This window comes from Echinops telfairi, unplaced genomic scaffold (assembly GCF_000313985.2).
Source record: "Echinops telfairi isolate 266 unplaced genomic scaffold, ASM31398v2 ScPeMD7_443;HRSCAF=831, whole genome shotgun sequence".
Classification (NCBI taxonomy): domain Eukaryota; kingdom Metazoa; phylum Chordata; class Mammalia; order Afrosoricida; family Tenrecidae; genus Echinops; species Echinops telfairi.
In genome coordinates this window covers 56821052-56832740 of record NW_022104341.1, presented here as the reverse complement: position 1 = coordinate 56832740, position 11689 = coordinate 56821052, and the positions used below count along the sequence as shown (strand labels likewise).

Sequence of the window (11689 nt, the reverse complement as noted above, 5' to 3'; positions counted from 1 at the left end):
ACAGTATGAGCCAATCAGTGGCAGTAATGACAGAGCATGCGCTGTTACGCAAAAACCGCGATAGAGTGAAGCCGCGGAAGTCAAAGCGCGAAGTGGAGAGGGTTCACTGTATTCTTCTCCAGCACCACAATTCAAATGTATCAATTCTTCATTATTCCTTATTCAACGTCCAACTTTCACATGCATCTGAAGCAACTAAAAATACCATGGCATGGGTGAGAGGCCCTTAGTTCTCAAAGTAACATCCTGGCAGATTTACCCAATGCAGCATGTCTTCTGATTTCCTGATTGCTGCCTTCATGAGTATTGATTGTGGATCCAAGTAAGACAAAAATAATTGATAACTTCAACCTGTTCTCATTTATCATGCTCCAGTTGTGAGGATTTGTTGTTCTTTACAATAAGTTGCAATCCATTAAGGCTGCAATCCTTGATCTTTATAAGCAAATGCTTGAATTCCTCCTCCTCACTGTCAGCAAGCAAGGTTGTGTCATTTGCATATCACAAGTTGTGCTTTCCTCCAATCACGATGCCAACTTCTTCTTCAGATGGCCCAGCTTTCTCTGATGATTTGCTCAGCATACAGAATGAAAAAGTATGATGAGAGGATTTAACACTGTCAGACACCTTTCCTGATTTTAAACCATGCAGGATGCACTTGTCTGTTGATCTGTGTACAAGTTCCTCATGAGCACAAAGAAGGGTTACAGAACTCCCATTCTTCTCAAGGTCATCCACACTTTGTTATGATCCACACAGTCCGACGCTTTTGCAGTCAAAACACAAGGAAGCATCTTTATGGTATTCTCTGCTTTCAGCAAAGATGCATCTGATGTCAGTCATATCCCTTGTTCCACGTCCTCCTTGGAATGTGGCTTGAACTTGTTGCTGTTCCCTTTTAATGTACTGCTGCAATAAATCATTTTTTGATGATCTTCATCAAAATTTTACTTCCATATCATATCAATAATATTCTTTTAAAATATGAGTTTTCTGTTGGATCACCTTTCTTTGGAATGGGTGCAAGTATGTATCTCTTCCGGTCAGTTGGCCAAGAAGTATTCTACTAAAATTCCTAGCACAGACAAGTGAGCGCTTCTAGTGCTTCAACCAGCTTATTGAAACCTTTCAACCCTTAGCGTTTCAATCCTTGGTTTCAATTGAAACCTTTCAATCCTCAGTTATCTCTAGCTAATGCTTTCAGTGCAGCTTCAATTTCTTCCTTCAGTATTATTGATCTTAGTCATATGCTACTTCTTGAAATAGTTGTATGTTAACTAGTTGCTTTGGGACAGTGACTCTGTATAGTCTTTTCATCATCTTTTGATGTTTTCTGCATCATTCAATATGTTGCCCAGAGAATCTTTCAATATTGCAACTCAGGGCTTGACATTTTTCTTGAGTTCTTTCAGTTTAAGATATGCTGAGCATGTTCCTCCTTTTAGTTTTTCTAAAACTCTAGGTCTTTGTTTATTTCAGTATAATATTTTACTTTGTTTTCTTAAGATGCCCTTCGAAATTTTCTGTTCAGCTCTCTGACTTCATCACTTCTTGCATTTGTTTTAGCTACTCTACCATTAAGACCACGTTTCAAAGCCTCTCCTCACATCCACGTTGACCTTTTCTTTCTTGCCTGTCTTTTTAATGACCTTTTGCTTTCTTCATGAGTGATGATCTCGATGTCCTCCCACAGCTCATTAGGTCATCTGTCATTAGTGTTCAATGCATGAAATCTTGTCTTGAAATGTTCTCAAAATTCAAGTGGGGGTAAACTCAAGGTCGTATTTTGGCTCTCAATGACTTGTTCTAATTTTCTTCAACTTTAATCTAAACTTACAAATGAGCAATTTATGGTCTGTTACACAGCCTTTCCCTGGCCTGGTTTTAGCTGCTGATATTGAGCTTCTCCATTGTCTCTTCAGACAGATACAGTCAATCTGATTTCTGTGTATTCCATCTGGAGAAGTTCATATATTTAGTCACCTTTTGTGTTGCTGTAAAAGTATTTGCTATGAACAAGTGGTTGGTCTTCAAAATTCTGTGATTGCCAGCTTCATTTCTATCACCAAGATCATATTTTCCAACTCCTATTCCTTCCGATTTGTTTCCAACTTTTGCATTCCAATAACCAATAATTATCTATGAATCTTGGTTGCCATGTTTGATCGACTTCCAACGGAACTCGTTGGAAGAATGCTTCAATTTCTTCATCACTAGCTTTTGCATAAATTTGAAAAGTTGTACTGATTGGATTTCCCTGCAGGCAGATAGATACAATCCGATCACAGATAACATTGTACTTCAAGATTGATTTTGAAATGTCCATTTTGGCAATGAATACAACGCCATCCCTCTTGATTATGTCATTCCTGCCATAGTAAGCCAGATGAATTTCTGATTCAAAATGACCAATGTCAGTACATTTCAGCTCACTAATACATAGGCTACTTACCTTTATGAATTCCATTTAGTTGTTGACAACTTCTAATTTCCCTAGATTTGTCCACCAACTTCCCATCTTGGTAGATTTTTGCAGCTATTTCTCCTTACTCTGAGTCTTGCCTCATCAGCAAATGAAGATTCCAAGCCTCCACTCCCACAGGATTTACCTTCGTCGTGCCACCAGGATCAACTCCACTCCAAAACAGTAGCTTCTCCTCAATCTCATGAGTGCCCTTTGACCCGAGGGACCCAACCTCCGGCATTATTTCCAACAATGCTTTGCTTCCATTCATTAGGCTTTCAGTGTCTGACAATGTTTCAAAGCAATATATAAGGTTTTCAGCAGCTACTTCCTATAAAATGGGCAACTGAACCCTTCTTCGTTGTCTGCTCTCAGACTGGAAGCAATGCGTTCACTTTAAGGGACACTGCTGGCATTTGAAATACCAGTGACGCAGCTTCTAGCATCACAGCAACACACAAGCCTCCACAGCTCAACAAATTTAAAATGGCATCAGAGCTTAAATTGTGACCACCCAGTGTGCAGAAGACTATGGATGATAATGAAAACCCAAAATCCATTTGAAGGGTCCACACATGGATGAAGCCTCGGTTGAATCCCCTCTGACCATAGTTGAGGGATATGAATGGCCTTGATATCAGACAAATAGTAAAGTCAATTATGGCAGATGTAGTTAAGTTACAATATAATATCTTATCATTTGATCTCCTTTTGACCCACTATAAAGTTGTCTCAGTTAAAAAAACAACAACAGTGAAGGATCAATACACACATGGATTAAGGCTCCAACAAATCCCTCTGACCACAGACCAGGGATGTGAACAGCCTTACTATCAGACTGTACTGGATAATGGGTTATCGCAGATGCAGTTAGGTTAAAATTTAACACCGCATCATACAATCTCCCATTTGACTCAATATAAATTTCTAGTTTTAATATTTTCTGCTTTTTTTCCTATGGAGGTTTTTTATCTATTTTGTTATTGTTGTTAGTATTTTATTGTTATCTTTTATATGATTTTCTGTTCATGAAGTCCAGGATAGGTTAATCTGTTGGATTAACAATTTCTTGGAGGTATGGCAGGGATGTTTGGGGGAAACTGAGAGTTAATAACTGTTCTAAAATTTATTATAATGATGATCACACAGCTTTTCTTAATATGTCTGAACTACTGACTTGTATGATACGTGACTAACATGTCAATAAAAGTGTTAAGACAAAAAAAGGAAATTTGAGCGGAAAGCTGCAGGGACAAAGTAAAACGTTAAAATAAAATCCACAAAGACCCAGAGTCACAAAGTCAAAAGGAAGAACACAACATTCTCAAGCTTAAAAAAAAAAAAGAAAAGAATTCAAGCCTTGAGTTGAAATATTGAAGAATTCTATGGGGAAAATGTTAAACAATGGAAGAAGCATCCAAAGAAGATGGAAGTGATACATAGAGTCATCATACCAAATAGAACTGTTCTATATTCAGCCGTTTCAAAAAACAGCATGTGAGGGAGAATCTAGGGTTCTGAAGAAATAACTGCAAATTGCACTGAAGGGAAGAAAAAGGGGTGGGGGGGAGTTCCAGGAACTGACAGAATACAGATTGAAATGTTTCAACAAGCCAATGTAGCACTAGAAATCCTCATTTATCTATGCCAAGATACTTACTAGAAAGCTACCTGTCCAACTGAATGGAAGGGATCCACGTCTGTGCCCATGCCAAAGAAAGGAATCCAACAGAATTGTAAATTGTCAAACAACACCATTAATATCATATGCTTGTACAATTTGGGGGGAGACAATTTAAAAATATTTGTAGCAGTACATAGACAAGGAACTGCATGAAAATCAAGCCAGATTCAGTAGGGTATATGGAATATGACTGCTGATGTTTGATGGATCTTGGCTGACAGAGAATGCCAGAAAGATGTTTCAAGAAAACAAGAACAGATTCATTGCCATCGAGTCAATTTCCATTCACAGCTACCCTAAAAGACAGGGTCTAACTGCCCCTGCGAGTTTTCGAGACTGTAACTCTTTACTGTAACTCTTGTGCAGCAGCGTTTTAATGGCTGTGCAAAGACACCCAATTGGGCCCATAACAAAAAAGGAACAGCGCTGTGGAGAATGGGCCTTCTGGAAGACTTCATTTTGCTTGTGCGAAACTTGTACACGAACCAAGAGGCAGTGAATCAAACAGAATATGGGGCTACTACATAGTTTAAAATCAGGGAAGGTGTACATCAAGGTTATATTCTTTCACCCTACATATTCTAAATCTGCATGCCGAACAAATAATACGAGAAACTAAAATATATGAAGAAGAACTCTACATCAAGATTGGAGGAAGGCTCATTAATAACCAGCAATATGCAGATAACACAACCTCACTTTCTGAAAAGGAGGAGGACTTACAGTCCGTGCAGCTGAAAAGACTGCTGTTTTCAGTATGGAGCGCAGCTCAATATAAGGAACACAAAAGTCCTCAACGTAACGTCCACAACTGGACCAATAGACGACATCATGAGAATCAGAAAAAGAAACTGGAGTTCTCAAGGACTTTCTTTTACTTGGATCCATAATCAATGCTCATGGAAATAGCAGTCAATAAGCAAACAGTGTATTGCATTGGATAAATCTGCTGCAGACAACCTGTGTAAAGTACTAACGAGCACAAGAACTGCTGACACCAATCCTACACAACTCTTCCAGAACACAGAAATGGACAGCAAACTCCCAACTCATTCTATGAAGCCAGCACAACCCTGATTCGAAACCAGGCAAAGACCAAACAAGGATAGAGAACTACAGACCTAAGTCTCCGATGAACACAGATGAAAATATTTTCCATAAAATTCTGGCCAATTGAATCCAACAACTTATCAAAAATATAATACATCATGACCAAGTGGAATTCATACCAGGGATGCAGGGATGGTTCAACATTCGAAAAACAATTCATGCAATCCACCCCATCAACAAGGAAAAGAACAAGAACCATATGATCATATCAACTAATGGTGAAAAAGCATTGGGTAACATCCAACCCCCATTCCTAATAAAGACTCCCCAAAGGATAAAGTGCTCAAGAGCAAAGATGTCACTTTGAGGACTAAGGTGGACCTCCCCCAAGTATCTTAATCACGTCTGATGTTTGCGAAAGCTGCACAATGGATAGGAAAGACTGAAAGAGGAAAACGCATTTGGATTATGGTGCCGGCAAAGAAGAGTGAAAATACACTGGGCTGCCAGAAGAACTGACAAATCTGTCTTGGAAGTACTGCCAGCGAGCTCCCTGGAAGCAAGGATGGTGAGACTGGATCTTTGTACTCTGGATGTGTGATGGAGAAAGTCCAGTCCCTAGAAAAGGATATGATGTTTAGCACAGTTGAGGGTCAGCAAGAAAGAAGAGCCAACTAGATGGATTGGCACTGGCTACCACCCGGGCTGAAACCTAACCATTGGGAGAAGGGTGCAGGACTGGACAGTGTTTCACTGTGTTGCACATAAAGAGCGTACACGTGAGCGTGGACTTAACAGCACCTAACAACAACAAGCTCTCCTGAAACCAAGAGAGCTATATTTCCTACACCTTAGTGCCTGTGAGGTGTTTATCCACTGAAGGTGGTGTCCAAAGCATGCGTGTTCATAGAGGGTCTGATCTGGGCAGTGACAACTCCCGTGTCAAGTTTGGTGGACACGGTCTATATGCAGATTATAATTATATATTTTTCAAATATCCTTTGTGAAGATCAAGCATAAGGGCCTCCACTTGTTGTTCTTAGCTACCATCTAGTTGGCCTCTCTCTCAAGGCGACCCTACACACAACAGACTGAAACAGGCCTGGCCCCGCACCATCCCCATGATCACTTGCAGACCTCTGTCATCTAGAGTTTCCAGGCTGATTTCCTGAAGCAGATCACAAGACCTTTCTTCCTTGCCCCTCTTTAGTTGGGGTGCCAGTCTCAATATGAAGGTTTTCTCATTTAACTTTAAGACTTTTCACTGCCATGCAAGCTGGTATTTTGTTTCTCCAAAAATCAAAATCTTACTCTTTGTAAGTCAGTACACTAAAATAGTTATTGGAGACCTTTTACACTAAAATCATGACTTTTGATTATATATTCAAGTTCACTGGGAAAACAGGAGGAAAAAGAAGACAATCCTCATGACCCATTTATCTACAGAACTATTTTCCTCTAGCCTTTTTCCCTATTAAAAAAAAATTCTTTCAATCTAGTTGTGATTGTGATAATGCACTGAGCTGCATACACTACCTTTCAACCCTGGTTGCCCAATCATAACACAGGCCTCATGGGTTACTGATTCTTTTAAAGTCTCTAATACAAAAGGAAAATGGGATGGAGATCTAAAAGAATGAACGTGCTGAACACATTAATAAGTACCACAATCTGTTTCACATCTAAGAGATGTAATGACAGTTACTTAATTATGTTCTCTTACTTCCTTAGCACTTTTTAAGTTACTAGGGTGTTTTTGTTGTTGTTAATGTTGCTGTTGTTTTATATTTTAGGTGATATTAAAATTGCATGTCTTTGTTTTCCTCTTTCAGAAAATAATCTGTTCAAATATCACATTTAGAAAATAAAAAAGGGCAATTTCAATAAGTGGCACTTTAATGTTAATATTTATTGAACATGGAATATGTGCCAGGCAATGTTTTAAATGCTTTACATAGATTAACTCACTTATCCTCCACAACACCTCACTGAGGAACAGAGAGATTAAGTCTGAGCCAGGAGGTTAGCTACAATGCTCTAGGAGTGAAAATAATCAATAGTTCATTCAATTCCAGCCCTCCGCTATTTCAGCATCTAATGTCATAGACAAGGAATCATGCATAATAAGACTGTACCCTTTAGAGTTATTTAAAAATATTATAAACTGCCATCTCTGAATCCCTGGGGAACAATTAGTAAAATGAGAAGTCATCCGCAGCATGCGCTAAGATTAAGATCAGTCCAATTCTGTGCACCTGATGTACATTAAGAAAAAACAATAGCTTAAAGGGTTTTAAATGGCAAGCTTTTCTCAAATTACTTTGAAAATGATTCAATGATGTGATGAGTAGATCCTCCAAATTAAGTGAACAGCCATTCTCATATAAATGCAAAAACCATAGCAATCAGTTCTAAACATTTTTTCATGGCTTCTCTGTTGGCATTAGCCATAGGTACATGAAAATATAAATAACTGGATGCCCTTAGGTCATATTTTTCCACGCTATAATTAAAAATCATACTTGGTTAAAGACACATATTCTGTTCCTGGTCAATTTTCCCATTCAGGGCTGATGAGTATTATTATTTGAAATATAAATTCTCTTTACAATTTTAAAGAAATTAATCAAATATTTTTTACTAACTAAATATATGAACAAAATATCAGCATTAAAAACATATTAAAACTAGTAACCCATTAGTTACAATTATTCACACTGCTGTGGTCAAAACATCACACACACACACACCCCACACATATATGCACCCACACACAAATCAGGTATTATGTTGATAAATTGAAATTCTATATCTAGCATTTCCAGAAAGTTCAAACAGCAATCTTATAATTCATACAACAGCTTGCTGCTTGTGCAAGACAATAAGTAAAATACCTAATAATTGTGATCATTTGCTATGTGTTAGATACATTGTTTTCCAAAGGTTGCTTCATATCCTTTCATAAAAGCTCTATGATGTAGAGGCCACTATTAGTTCCATCTTAAAGATAAGACTGAATAAAATTAAATAACCTATATTCGCATCTGGGGAATATCATATTGCCAAGAGGGAATATCAGACACCAAAGGCCACCCCCCAACCCACCCTCAAATTTCTCCTCTGCCCAGTTGAATCTCAGAAAAGTTAACCTGACTTCCATACATGTACTGTACGGGTTAAGCTTACACTGACATATATAAAACATAAAAATAAATCCACCCTTGTAAAGGATACAATTCTAAATCTGGAAACCCTCTTAGCTCTGAGGTTTTCAACATAATAAAATGTCCTTAATTCTAAATTTGGGAGATTTTTCTCTTGGAAGGTTTACACCTTACAAACCTAACATAAAATAAATTTGATATCAATGAACCATTTCCTTAGTTGTTTTTTTTTTCCCAACTGGAAAACCTATGTTCTCATGACTTGACAAACCACCCAGAATTTCTAACACAAGCCCAACATCACAAGTCTAATTATTAGAGAGCAAATCTCTCAAATAAGACGGGAGCTTTCCACAGAGAAAAATATTATCTTTGTAATACTACTGTCTTCAGTCTGTTGTGAAATACAGATTCATATGTCCTACAATTCTACAAAATTCAATCAGGGTTTAGTACTCATTGAATTACTTGAGCTAAACACAGCAAACAATAGTATTCCTTTCAAAAAAATTTTTATAATGCACAGACTGTTCAGCATTTTTTGGACCTAAGCTAATACTGTCTGTTGGTGGTTAACTGTTAAGAAGGCAATGGAACTAAACATTAGACTCTCAAGTCCTTTCATAAGGAAAGGCTCTTAGAGATTTGATTTTAAAAATACATGTGTGTGTAAAATACATGTCGGTTTATTGAAAAAGAGACTGGTTAGTATGTACATTTTGGCTAAAAGCAAAACAACAACAAAGATCTCCATACTCAATTTTCACCGACTTGAAGGATTGTTGTGGCAATAGTAAAATCCAATCCAGTTCTCCTCGCAGTGCCTGCCTTCCTGGTTCTCCTGGGCGAGGTCCACGATCCTGCGATAATTTATTACACCGAGAGTTGAGAAGCACCAGCAATGGTGCAGCCCGGTGACTACACTTTAAAAGCAAAGCCAAACCGGGTTTTTAAAATAGAAAACACAGACACAGACCCTGCTTCTGACAACATCCAAGAGATTCATTATAGACAATCTAGCCAGGAGAGGCCACAACTGCCCCAGGAAATATAAACAGTGTCCGCAAAGACAGGCGAGTGGGGGGAGAGGAAATAACTGATGGGAAGGAAGCTAAGCATGTGAAGTTTGTCCAACTCCACAGGATCTAATATATTCCCGGTTTGTTTCCACGGAGCAGCCATTAAACCTGCCTTGACGTGCGGGGGAGGGGAGGGTCCTTCCCTTCTCTCTGGCTTTTGGCCATTTTCCATCCCTGCCCTCTTGTTTGTATACAACCACACCCGCCAGCGCAGGGATGACCACAAGACGCCAGGCCTCATCAGTTACTTCCCTTCACTTCGATTTCGAGATGTTCAAAGTTTCACTCCATGAGCTCGGTTGCATAGTCACGACTTCCTCTTCCAAAGTTATGAATGGTTTACAAGGTACAGACGCATGGCAGAGGGCAAGTGCTGGGAGATCTTGGTTTTATTAGAGCGCATCAATTAAAATTCGCTTCAAGTGATACACCCTCATTAAAACCAAACCCCACCCCCCCAATTCACACAGCAAGTGTGCGGTTAGCTAGAGATCTGTGTCACCCAAGATATAAACATCGCATATGTATCATGGAAGCCTGAGCCTTGGACTCCTTCCTATATGCAAATCGATACAATGTATTCCACGTATGATGCGCGGTGTGGGTTCTCCTCCCTGGGACCCTCTAGCTCCCCAGCTGGACCCCAGCGGGCTCCAAGGTTGAGCTCCGCCAGCTCATCCCGAGAAAAAGCACCAGAAAGTGGAACGGAGGGGCGTGGCGTCCCCCCTTGACCCCCAGACGGGACTCCGCTCCTCGGCGGGCCGTCCCCAAAGCGGGCCACCAAGGCCAGCAAAGGGCCGGGGACACTGGGGGGGCCTCTCCAACCGCGCTCGCGGGGCAGAACCGCCAGCCCGCGAGCAAGGCAGCTGGCCGAGCCGGGAGCCCTGCGCTCCTGCCGCCGTCTCCATCCCGGGATCCACCGCCCCGTCCCGGCTCCGGAGGAGCCCCCGGCTTCGCTGGCCCTCGGGCCGCCGCCCGTCGGGGCCCCGCGCCCGGCCCGGGGGCTCTCACTCGCCAGTTGGGTTTCCCGGTTCCTGTCTCTCGCCCTCCCTCCCCCACCCCTGCTCCGGCGCCCAGTGCCCAGACCAGTCCCCGCCCTCCGGGACACTCTTCCCTCCTTCCTTCCCTCCTTCCTTCCTTCCTCGTTCCCTTCCTCCCTTCGCTTCCCGGCCCGGGAACTCGGGGGCGGCCCCTGAACTCGCAGGCCGACGCCCCGCGCGGCGCGCGGGTCCCCACGGGGGACCACTCACCGCCCGCGCCCGCCGCTCGGTGCACCGTGGCCGGCCCGCGCGCTGTCCCGCCGTCGCCGCCGGGGACTCGGTCTCTAAGGGCTCCTGGAGACAGCTCCGACCTCTCCTCCGCCCGCGGCTCCGCCCCGCTCCGCGGAGGCGGGGCGCACGCCCGACGGGCGGGGCGGCGGCGGCGGCGCTCGGCCTGCTGCTGGCCGCCCTGACGCCCGCCTCCCGCCCAGGCGACCTGCCTTTTCCCCATTTCGGCGGCCCTGGAGCCCACACCACTTCCCCGCGCGCAGAGGGGGACCGGTGGGGGACAGTTCGGTTCAGGGAACGTCGGAGCCCTCCACTCACCCCCTGCGCCCCAGATTCTCACAGAGGCCTTGGAGTTGCATGTGGGGCCCAGGGCAACTTGACCCCTGCTCCCAGCTCCCCTTTGCGTGCAAACGCCTCCCCAACCGGTATGCCAACGGTCCCCTGGGCTGCGGAAGACGCCCAGTCAACCCCCTACACACAAGTTAGGCTTGGCTCCAGGAATTTCTTAAGAAAACAGTAAGAGTGAAGTTTAAAGAGCCCTGGGGCCACGGAGAGGTTTTGTTTCCCAGAAAGTAGCGATGTCACTCACATCCACTAGCTTCCCCCTCCAATTCTTCCCCTGGGGCCACCCCATAAAGTGTCTAAGCTCCCAGTACCTGGCTGAGTTCGCACCTATGCAATTACCTGGATTCGGTAGTTCTGTGCGTGATGGATTCTGGGTCTAGTAGTTTGGAGAATCACATCTGCTCCCAGAGACTTCATTCATGCAGCATTCAGCAAGTACTCTGCCAACATGGACAAGACCAAGATGAGTCAGCCGTGGACTCACTCTAAAAGTGCTTCTCAGTTACAGTCTGTTCAGACCCATTCGGGACCGGGTAGAAGGGCCCCTGTGGTTCTCCTAGACTGTAACTCTTTATGGGAGCAGAGAGCCTCATTCCAAGGAGAACCCACTTTGCCACCAAGGCTCCTATACAAAC

At 42.6% G+C, this 11689-nt stretch overlaps 1 protein-coding gene across 1 annotated transcript in view; it reads right to left on the bottom strand.

The window, feature by feature from the left end:
• Positions 1-10710, bottom strand: part of GNG12 (G protein subunit gamma 12) — a 180202-nt gene extending 169492 nt beyond the window's left edge. The window contains exon 1 of the mRNA XM_045291883.1: positions 10692-10710. The gene's annotated coding sequence lies outside the window, so the exon portion shown is untranslated. The remainder of the gene's footprint in view (positions 1-10691) is intronic.
• Between the last annotated feature and the right edge of the window lie 979 nt (positions 10711-11689).